Here is a 12,319-nt window from a genome sequence, read left to right on the forward strand (position 1 = left end):
TCCGCACTTCTATGTAGCTCCAAATAATAAATACAAGGGCTCTTTTTACTGCCGCTTTATATCCCCAATATCGGTTTGCAGAGTGACAGCTGTGATCCGGCTACCACAGGGAGACCTGCGGGCCATCGAGCACGCTCGCAGAGGGAGAGCTGCGGCCCGTCGGCTTGGCTCGGGTCACACATTGTGAGCTACGGGCCGTCGGCTCGCAAACGCACACCAGCCTCCTGGCTCGCAGAGGGAGAGCTTGGGTCTAACTCACAAAGGGACACCAACGGGCCAACAACCCTGCTAGCAGAGACACACCTATCACCTAACAGACTGACTCGCACATGTACAGCTAGGGACACCGCAGCTCGCCGAAGCACAGCTGCAAGCCGACTGACTGGTACTGTTTAATATGTAGGGTAGTACAGTAGTGTTTGTGTACTGTAGGGGGTTTGTGCTTGATGTTGCGTTTTAGGGTTTAAGGTAGTGCAGTGGTGTTTGGGTAATGTAAGAATCATCCTGGAGGTAGTGTTTTAGAGCTTACAACAATGCAACTAATGTTTGGGTAGTGTTAGGGGTCATGCCGGGAGTACTGTTTTGGTGTTTAGGGTAGTGCAGAGGTGTTTGTGTAGTGTAGGGGGTCATGCTGGGAGTAGTGTTTAAGGGTGTACGCACTACAGTGGTATTTGGGTAGTGTATGGGGTAATGCTGAGAGTAGTGTTTTAGGGTTTACGGCAGTGCAGTGGTGTTTGTGTAGTATGGGGGTCGTGATGAAAGTAGCGTTTTAGGATTTAGGTTACTGTAGTGGTGTTTGGGTAGTGTAGGGGGTCCTGCTAGGGGTAGTGTTTTAGCATTTACGACAATGCAGTGGTGTTTGGATAGTGTAGGAAGTTGTGTTGGTGGTAGTATTTTAGGGTTCAGGGTAGTGCAGTGCTGTTTGTGTAGTGTAGGGGGTCCTGCCGAGGGTAGTGTTTTAGAGTTTACAACAATGCAGTGGTGTTTCAGTAGTCTTTGGGTAGTGTAGGGGATCGTATTGACAGACTGACTCACAGAGCTCCAAGCGGACGGACGGGCTTCTAAAGGCATACCCGCGACCTGGTAATATGAGAAGAGGCAGCGTGAAAGGCATATTTCACACTGACACAGATGCCAGTGTTGCCTCACACAGGTAAAATTGCAGACCCTATGGCTTCTACATGGAGAGATGAGAGCTGATGGAGTAAATCACAAAATGGCTGCCAACACTTCCTAGTTTCAACCATTCACAGCCAATAAGCCGCAAGCTGGTGCTTGTACCCCCTCAGCCAATCACATGTCCGAATTCTCAAAAATCGATATCTGTAAAATTAGATATTTCTCACAAACTACTGAACGGATTTACACCATTTAAACAAAAGCATGCTTTCTGGGCCATCATCTTTCTCCCTGCCAAATTTGGCGTAATTCTGTTCAGCAGTTTCCCCTGTAGTCTCCGGAAAGGTTTTGTATGGAAATTGCATGGAGAAAACAAGTTTTAGGACCCTCTTTTTTCTCAGCCCCTCCTACACCATTCACCCCCTAACTTTCAATATGGGAGCTAATAAAAAAAAGAGAAACTTTTTTGGATAATTTCATAAAGATTCGACAAACAACGCCAAAGTTACAAGCACATAGAAGACTCCAGGAGAGGGGCAGCATGAGTGAAGCCCCGGGGCTGAGCAGACCCCAGCAGACCTCCTCAACTCCTGTGAGCCCCTGCTATTATTTTTTCAGAAATACCCCCGGAACCTAGCCCACCCAAGGGCCTCATTAAAATAAATTGTAAGAACCCGCAACCCCAGCTCAAATTTTTGCCGATTTTATAATTTTTTTAAAATGATTTTTTGGGACCCCCTGAGCAGACCTCTTGGGTCAGGGTTTTTCTACCCTGCCCTCTTCTCTTGTTTTTGACCTTTGTTTCTCTGTTTTTGGGTGACTCGCTTCTACCGAGCCACAAGATGGCTGCCTACACTTCCTGGTTTGGAGTGCTAGCAGCCAACCACAGTGAAGCTCGCGCACGCGGCTTAGGTTCCACCCAGATATCAAAACTTTTTTTTTTCTAATTTCTATGCAGCTACTGAACGGATTTAAACCATTTTTAAAAAGGTCGCTTTCTGACCCGCACAATACCTTTCTGCTAAATTTGGAGTAATTCCGTTCAGTGGTTTCGGCTGTAGCTTTGCACAAAGTTTCCTATGGGAAAATTATGTTTTCACCGTTATTTTTTGAATTTCTCAAAAACTACTGAATGGACTTACACCATGTAAAAAAAGGTTGCTTTCTGAACCAAGCTCTACCTTTCTGCTAAATTTGGGGTAATTCATTTCAGCCGTTCGGGCTGTAGCTTGTCACAGAATTTTGTATGGAAATTAACATAGAGAAAACAAGTTTTGGGACCCCACTTTTTTCTCAGCCCCCACTTGACGAATCCCCCCCAAACTTTCAGGACTGGAGCTGACCTAGATAGACCTTTCTTTTCGAGAATTTCAGAAAGGTTTATCAAACAACGCAAAAGTTAATAGCAAATCAAAAAATGCTTTTCCTATGGAAACTAGGTTCTAACTATAACTTCCTAATGCCAACAGGCAGTAGGTAATATATTTTAATAAAACTTTCTTTCGCCCTCATTAGCAAGTTAATGTCACTCATAACCCCTTGTTGAAAAACCTCCCTGTAATTTACTGCTACCCATCAATAATTCAATACATTTATTCCTATTTATTCTAGTTTAAGGTCAACTATGTTGCCTGATTTATTATGTATTCTAGCCTACAAACAAGTGTTTCCTTTCGACCATGCACTTTCCATGTTGAATTTCTATTATCCAGCAGAGTCATAATTGGTGTTTGAGAGCCAGACAGTTTTACATGTCCTTGTTGGTAAGTAGTGCAGTGTTTTGCACAAATCACTTCCATCACAGTACTACTAAAACAGATTTGTAGAGGTGGTAATATGTAACAAAAACGTGCAAATTTAAGCAGATGGATGGCAGCTGAGGTATAATGACAAAGTGACGCAATAAAAGTACTGTGGCAACATAACATTACATTACAGTAGCAAAGCACATAGTATACCAATGGGCCAACCGCAATACAACACAAAACACAACAATTTAATTATGCAAATAAGCTTAAAATAGGAAACAAAGCAGCAAATAAGCAAAAAAATAAAACAATGCAACAAACCAAAAGGCTAAAACGAAACGACATCTACACAACACACAGACTAACATGGACACAACACAACAACCCAGCATAGCAATCTAAAAGTACAAAACCACAGCAATCACAATACAAAAGCACTCCTCATCAGACCCGGATTGCAATCAAATTACAACATGTCAGCACACACCCAAACACAACAAAAGAATATACTAAAAAATAAAACACAACGTAACAAAACAACTTTGAAATTGTGCTGCTTTGAATTTTGTTGTGTTGTTTTGTTGTGGTGTGTTGTTCTATTTAGTATTGTGTTTGGTTAATGTGTTTGTTGTGTTTTGGTGTGCTGAAATCGTTGTATCCTGATATTGTGTTGAGGGATTTTATTGTGGTGAAGTGTCTGTTAGTGGTGCATTATTGTGACTTTTTTGTCAAAGTGTTATTAATGTATTTATTTACATCTGTAATGGTGTCTTTTGTGTAGATGTGTGGTAATATTCTGTTATCTTTATAGTGCTTTATTCTGCTGTGGTTACATTATGCTGTGTTCTGTTGTTTTTTGGGGGGGATTGTGCCTTGAATTAATATTTCTCATGCTTACTGTATGTGATCTGACAACTGGTGAATTCAATCTTGAAGGAATGACGGAACATTTATCAGCAGTGGTATAAAGACTTTTTTTTCTTTACCAACAGCTTTCTATGAAGTTGATTATTTGTGTAAGTCAGAACTCCAGCTAGTTCACGTTTTAGGCTGTGTGGCACTCACACACATACACATACGAATATACACACAAACACGCACAAACACAGACACATGCAGAAAAACACACACCCTCCCCCCAAAACACACACACATTTTTATTTTTTAGGTCTTATGTAAATGACGGTTTTGGCTGTCTTACCAAATCTTCTGTAATTATGAAGTAATAAAAGTTGTGCATTCATAAATACCAAAATCATGTACATGCTTTGGCTCATTCTCCTTCGGGTATTCCTTTCTTTAGTTATCATGTACTTCTTAGATCAGGCCCCTCGACAGCAGCATACAAAGGGAGTGACTTACAAAAGCATTTATGCACACAGGAAGTAGTACTTGTGTAGTACTCTTGTACCTACTCTTACATGCCTCTGTGTTTCGACCTCGAAATATCCAACACCCTATTAGTAGAAATGAAAAGAAGACAATACCTACATTTGTACTAAATGTAAATGAATATTCTGTGAACATTTCCATTGCATTGCCATTTCAGATGTTTTAGAGGTATAATTCACGAGGGGACATAAGAGTTTGAAAAAGAGTTCTACAGCCTTACACTTACCTTATTCATCAATTATTTTGTGAATCAGCCTCCTTTACCTATGGGTGAGTGACATCATTTTCGCTATATCCATCTATTTGCACACTGGGATGCCTCAGTACAGAAAGGTAAATTGTTCTCAAGTGCCTAGGGCCTAATAGCATCTGCCATCGGCAAAAGCGCCGCTCTGAGTCTTTCTTGTCCCACATGGAGCTTACAGCTCTGTGCTAAAGAAAAGAGCATCAAATTGCTTGGGTTGTTCTCTTGTTTTATGCTGCAGCGGCAAGCGTTGCCCAGAATCTCGGGAATACAGTCAGTCATGCTTTGAATTCAAACATGAGGGCCATCTTTGCTTTAACTCTTGTCAACACAATACAAACGGAGCTTCTCACCAGTCAAACAGAACATGCAAACTGTGGGGAAAGTAAGGCAAAGTAAAGTATCGGCTAAAACTAAGGGCCTCATTTATGAGGCCGTGCGTCACTTTTACGCCGCCGGTGCGTCACTTTTTGTGACGTACCAGTGATGTAAAAAAAGCGCCTTTTTGCACCATATTTACAAAGTGACGCATCTAGGTAGATGCGTCACTTTGTAAACCCCTGCACCACATCATACCTGCGCCAGGTATAATGTATGCAAGGGGGGCCGTTTTGACGTAGGAAAGGGTCATAGAAGTGACGCAGTGAAATCTATGAGATTTCACTGCGCCATTTCTTGGCCGCTAATGCGTCAAAATCTTACGCCTGCTTCATGGCAGGCATAAGACTGACACAGGCACTAACAACATGGGACTTGCCCATGTGAAAGTACACATTGCTGGTGTTGCGTCACTTTTGTGACACACTCCAGCAATGCGTCACTTTTGCGCCTACAGATACGTCAGAAATACTGACGTATCTATAACTCCTTGCGACATGATAGGCCATATTATAAATATGACGCATCAATCATATCGCAAGGAGTGCACACTGAGAAGTGACGCATCGCTGCTTTCATGCAGCGATGCGTCATTTCTCATAAATGAGGCCCTAATTGCGCAAAATTATTTTATGAATGAATAGTATCGCACTTGTTTTTATTCCAAATTTGGTTCTATGAGTCATATTTATTTTGCCCATTTAAATAAAGTAAAATGAACCGATTGATCAATATAAACTAGGCAAAAGGGTGCCATATTTAACTTATACAACCAGTTCATCTTGAAATCAATTTCCAATGTTTGTCATGCAAATACGGCTGCTGTGATTGCTTATGAATGACTACTTGAAAGACTATTAAGTCTTAGGCCTGATATCCCGCCTCATAGCACAACCAAAGAAAGACCTTCCCTTTTTCGATTAAATAGTTTTCACCCTTTTTTTCCTACTTCTATTGCAATTTTTACAAATGCATTTTAAATGTTTGCCAAATAATTAATCAAGTAATTTGCAAGGTTGTAACCTGTTTGTGCTTTATTATCAGACGAGAAGTAAAGGTTGTTTTACTTTCTTGTTAAGAAAACTGCTCTCAAAAACGAGCAGTGGTGGAGTCAGGATGAGCAGTGAACATTTTACAATTTATTACTTGGAGGAGTGGAATCGCAGTGCAAATTTACACAGACAAATAATATCGATGCTTTAGAAAAAATAAGCTCCCTTTATGTGGGTGGGTGTTTTTTTTCAATGATGTGAACATTGAAAAGGGTTCTGAACTTGAATCAGTGATGCCATGCATTAAAAGCAGACTAATAAAAGGCAAACGTTTTTACAAACTTTCATGTTGGTCACCCTTTAAAAAAAAAAAACTCCAGATTTTTTATGTGAATAATGTTCTATATGAAAGCACTTGATTATTCTGGTATTGTGCTGTTTGCTGATGATCTTTCTTTTCTGTCATCTGTATCTACAGCTTACCATTCACTGAGCACACACTTGTATTACATGAAGCTGGTGACTCTAAAGCTGACTGTAGGACAGACCTAAAAAATAAGGTGCAATATTTTGCAAATGCTCCAGCGGAAGTTCACAACCTCAGCTCTGGCTTTCAATCTAATTACTTCTGTCATAAATTCATTTTTCATGCCTGTCAGTTGTAGATATCAGAGTCCCGTCCAATGCACGGAAAAGTTCAGGTACTTTGGTTTCTTAAAAATGTCAAACAGATTTGCCGATTCAAAGAGTCTGGTCTAGTCGCGGAATAAATCCTGAAAAAAATGTCCCCTGAGAAATACTAGGGCTTCATTTCATATCTCTAAAATTAAACTTAATACATTGCCCTTTGAAAAACATCAAACTTACATAAGGAAAACGCAGATTTTCATATTCTTTTGGCAGAAGGCATGACAAAAACAGAGACTGCAATATATCACATTTATAAAAACCAACCATTGTAGTTATATTGGCCTTATGCATTGTGCACAGCTGCTTTGAAGAGATTACCCCGTGGCAACCATGTGTAAACGGAATTCACACATATTCATAAATATTGCTACTGACCAGCATTTTCAAATCAAACTTTAGAATCATTCGTGAAATCGAGAAACCCTAGTTTAATTCACCTGCATATTCTCTTGCCTTAAAATCGACCAGAACTAGGATTAGCTGCTTCTCTGTGGCATTTCTTTGCAAAGTAATGTACTGTTAAAGGGAAACATCCTTTACAACGAAATTTTTACCACGCAGTGCTGTTACAACGCAAGTATTACAACGAAAACCTTTACAACGCATTACACTGGGGGGCGCTCTAGGATAGGGAATAGATTTAATTTACTATCCAACACCTTCCCTAGTGTCCACGGGGACTGGAGTTGGAATAGTAAATTATACTGTATGCTTTTGTGATTGTTTTTAATAATCGAATAAAGCTTTGAAATTGAATTGAATAGTAAATTAAACTATTCACTATCCAGCACCCCCAAGTGTAATGTGTTGTAAAGGTTTGAGTTGTAATACTTGCGTTGTAACAGCATGCGTGGTAAAAGCATGCGTTGTAACATCATACATCCACTGTTAAAACATCAGGCACCTGCATAATGTTCAAATGTTTTCTAACGAACGCAGGTAGTAGCGAATGTTAGACAGATTATGATTTTCATTTGTTCACAAATTAATTATGGATTCACCAAACAATCGGCAAGATAATATGCAATGTTACCTTTTAACGGTTTTAAGTTTCCACTTTTCACAAATCGGGTTAACACTATTACAAGATAGATCTCTGGGTCAGCAGAAATTAGGTAAACTCAGTGCATGTGGCGTAATAAAATCATCTGTCATCAGCACATTGGTATTTTAGTGCTGCATAAAACATCAATCGCTATTCAATAAAGAAAATGTTATTTTTATAGCTAATATTATATTTTTGTATTCTTATGATTATAGTTGAGAGGATGTGGCATAGTGGCTAGGGCGGTGGATCTCAAATCTGCGGAACCGGGTTCTAGTCTGGATAATGACTCTCAACTTCCTGTGATTCTGGGCAAAGCACTTAATCTCCCCGTTCCGAGAAATGAATGTGTCCTCATGTAATGCAACTGGTGCTACCTAAAGCGCTCTGATACCCAATACCTTTGGGTCAAGTATGCGCTGTATAAAACTATGCTAAAAAAATAATTATCAATTGAATTATACTTTTTATTACATATATTGTTAGTTATATTCCTCATCCTCTTCTATCTACTACTTATTATTATTATTATTATTATTATTATTATTATTATTATTATAATACTGCCAATAATAAAGCACACAACATTATTTTGTATTAATATTGCGAGTAGTCGAATGTAAAAAAGAAAATATTACCATCCAAAATTGTAAAATATAGAAGCCATTCATATTTATCATCATCATCATTATTATTTGTAGTATTATTATTCACCTTCATAACAGCAGCTGTCAAAATAATGTTAATATCAAGATTAGCCTTTTGATGTTGTTGGCAGGATTACAATGCAGGACCCTATATAGCATTTTTATCATATGAATATTTGCAGAGGTGGTGTCTTCTCTGTCCATAGTATGCAAAAGCACTGATATCTGTAATTCAAAACCATCATAGAATTCTAACCAACATTGGACCTTAGTCACATCCGACAAAATCTTTGGGAGAGAAGTGTCATCCCATGTGAATATCACCTACAGAAGTTCCAGAACGAGAAATACTTGTTTTTTCACAACAATTTGGATACTGTAAAAGATGGGGTGGCTAAAGAAGTGGGTTAGCTTGTCATATGTAGACACTGTAAATCCTGTAGGCACAGTAAGAATGTCAACCACTTGAAAAAGGTTTTGTCAGTAAGCACTATATCTGACATATTAAAAACATATAACTTGTGCCTCTGACTTTTGCATCTATGTATCTGTTTTCAAGCCACCTATCCGTCAAAATGAGTCAGTGTGCACATCTAGAGTGTTCGACATGTACAGATAATTCCTCATCCCTGATGAGGACTAAGGGGTGCTTAGTGCCCACTTGAACAATTTAGAGAGATTCTAGACACCTCAGTCTTCCTTCTCTATTCCCCACCTGCTTGGATGGCCCCACCTTGTCAATAGCAAAACATATCAAAACATCTGTGTTGCTATTATGGCTTTCATTGAAATTGTAAAGAAATAACAGGAGAGGGCCCCCCTCACACCAAGGGGTGTGGGTGGCTGTGCGATAGCTGTACTAATTAATTGGTTTACTTATGAAGAACTCTAAAACAGCTTTGCTGTATATTTCCCATACAATTTTATTCATGGAGGGCATCTGACAGATTTATGAAATTGGCGTGAATAGCTGCCATTTTTGTAACCATATGTTCAAATATTGGTTAAACCATGATGGGATCAAATTTAGGTATGCATTTTTTTATAAGAATTAGTTATGAATCTCCCTATGAAAAGGATAATATTTTTACAATTTACAGGCACCTATTGGGCCGAATCAGGAGTTGATGCATTCAACAGCGTCTGGACCAAGCAATTAGTGGAGATTGTTTAATCCTATACAAATGATGTAATAGGAACTAATAAAGCAACATCAGGTACTTTATCCCACTTTGTGATCAATGGGGGAAAGTCTGACAGCTGTATGGTATACTGACGGGGAACATCCTTTTCGACGCGGATTTTAAACTGCAGTACTTTTAGAACGCGTCCTTTACAACGCAAGTCGTAACCATGACTTGCGCTGGAGGGCGCTAGAGGATAACGAATAATAAATTTACTATTCCAACACCTTCCCTAGTATCCACGGGGACTGGTGTTGGAATAGTAAATTATATTATTTACTATCCGCGCCCCCAACGCAAGTCGTGGTTACGACTTGTGTTTTAAAAGACGCGTTGTAAAAGCACGCGTTGTGACAGTACACATCGTACCGTCATACATCCATACTGACAGCTCTTTCACACACACTTCATCTATCCTTTTTGTCTTCCTAAAATTTGCAGTAAAGATCCACATGTGTATGGGATCATTGGGGAACCTCTACGAGGCGGAAAGACCTGAGGTTTCTTTTAATGAGGAGTAGTGCAAACCGAGCATCATCCTAGAATTATTGGTGGGTAAATCCCCCTGACTTCATTTTGAATAAATATATAAAAAAAGAGTACACATTTTGTTGTATGAGTGAGGAAGTATATGAATGAATAGCAGTGTGACCAATTGTCTTTCCAACATCAAGACATGTTGGGTACTATTAAGAACAATAAGAATGTTAAATTAGGGAGAATAACATTTTGCCTCAACATGTATAGTTTGAGCTCATTTCTAAAATAAAGTTTGTTTATATGTTTTGTGATAGATTTTGATTAGTAGGAGACATCTATTTGTTTCCTGCAGAAGGTGGTTTTGATCATTGAGAACCCACCAAAACGTGTCAATGCTGCAATGTTTTAGCACTAAATTGACTAAACATTGGTTAAAATAAGAGAATGTTTTATACACTGCTGTGGTTTAATCAATGATTTATTATTTGATTAGTGTGCTTTAAATGACGAAAATGAATGTCTACTATATTCTCCCTCTTTGTGAAAATGATTTATAATGTTTCTTACTATGCTCTCAATATTGTACATGAAATGATTTTGGTGTGTCTTTGAGTTTCATATAGACTTGACAAAATACAGGACTCTTTTTAAAGCACGTTGTGGCCATATTTATTGTTATATTGAATGTGTTTTAAAGAACTCTTCCAGTTTTTTTAATAAAAGTGTCATACTAATCTATACAGTTTCATAGTGCTACTTGGTGATATTGGTCTCAATTGGATGAATGATTGTGTGGTTTGTAGCCAATTCAGTTGTGTATTCAAGTGTTGATATTCTTCTATACCCAAAGGGAAAACTTGATTTTGACTGATTGGCATTTCAGTGAAATTATACTTTAAATCTAATGCTACTTCAGTATATGCCACTCAAATCTATGACACTCCACTGTGCTGTTTTACACTGTACACCACTTCACTCTATGCCACTTCACTCTACACCACTCCAATGCATGCCACTCCACTGTATGCTACTGAAGTCTATGCTATTTCACTGTACCACACTCCACTCTACGCTAATCTACTTTATGTTAATACACTGTATGCCGCTCCAGTCTGCAGCACTCCACTCTACGCTACTACAGTCTGCGCTATTCTGCTGTGCAGCTCTCCAATCTCCGCCGCTCCATTCTATGACAATCCACTGTACGCCACTCTAGTGTGCGATCCTCCAATGTACACAACTTCACTTTCTGCTTTTCCACTGTACGCAACTCCACTCTACAACACCACACTTTAAGCTATTCCACTCTGACACACCATTCAACACCACTCCACTATAAGCCTTCCGCTCCACTGTATGCAATCCCACTCTACACAGCTACACTGTGCCTCCTTACACTCTATTGTACTCCACTACACACCATTTACGTCTACTAAACTCTACTGTTCATTATTTCACACTACGCGTCTCCAACTGGTCCACCCCACTCTTCTCCATTCCACTGAAACTCTACCCCACTCCACTATGCCGCTCCACTGTATACTATTCCCTTCTATGCCACTCCATTGTACCCAATCTAGTCTATGCCACTCCAATCCATACCACTCGTCTGTCCTCTCTTCTGCTGTATGCAACTACATTCTAAGCCACTCCACACTATGATACTCCACTCTATGCGACACCAGTCAACACTACTCCACTGTACCACACTCCATTCCACACTAATCCACTATACTCTCTTCCACTGTAAGCAAATACATTCTGCACACTACACTTTAGGCTATTCCACTGTCAAACACTCCACTCTACCCAGCTCCACTCTTCGCTGCTTCTTTGTATAGTATTCCACTGTAAGCTAATGCACTGTATGCAACTATATTGTATGCCACTCCAGTGTACTACTACTACACTCTATGCCACTCCAGTTTATGCCACTCCACTCTACAGCACTACACTCTACTGTACAACACACCACTCAACTCTACTCTGTTCCACTCTACGTTATTCCACTCAACTCTTTACCACCGCATACTACTCTATTCCACTGTACGCATCTCCACTCTATGATACTCCATTCTACTATATGACAAACTACTCCACTGTGTGACAGCCCAGTTTACTTTACAGCACTGCACTGTTTTCTATAACACTCCACTACTCTACAACACACTACTCTGCTCTACTCTTGGAAATTTTGGATTTGAGATATTTAGGGTACCCGTTTTAAGGACAGACCAATGTTTCTTGATGATTTTTGGGATCCGTTCGGAGGATGGCATGAAAGTGGTCACACAGGTAAGTCATCTAGTTCCTTTTCTCGTGTCTCCAAAAGTATTTCCCAATCATTGTTCTTCACCCTCTTGCCTGCTTGTGTGACTATCTTTGGGGGAAATCAAGTGT

Source organism: Lissotriton helveticus, chromosome 8, assembly GCF_964261635.1.
Source record: "Lissotriton helveticus chromosome 8, aLisHel1.1, whole genome shotgun sequence".
In the NCBI taxonomy this organism is placed as follows: domain Eukaryota; kingdom Metazoa; phylum Chordata; class Amphibia; order Caudata; family Salamandridae; genus Lissotriton; species Lissotriton helveticus.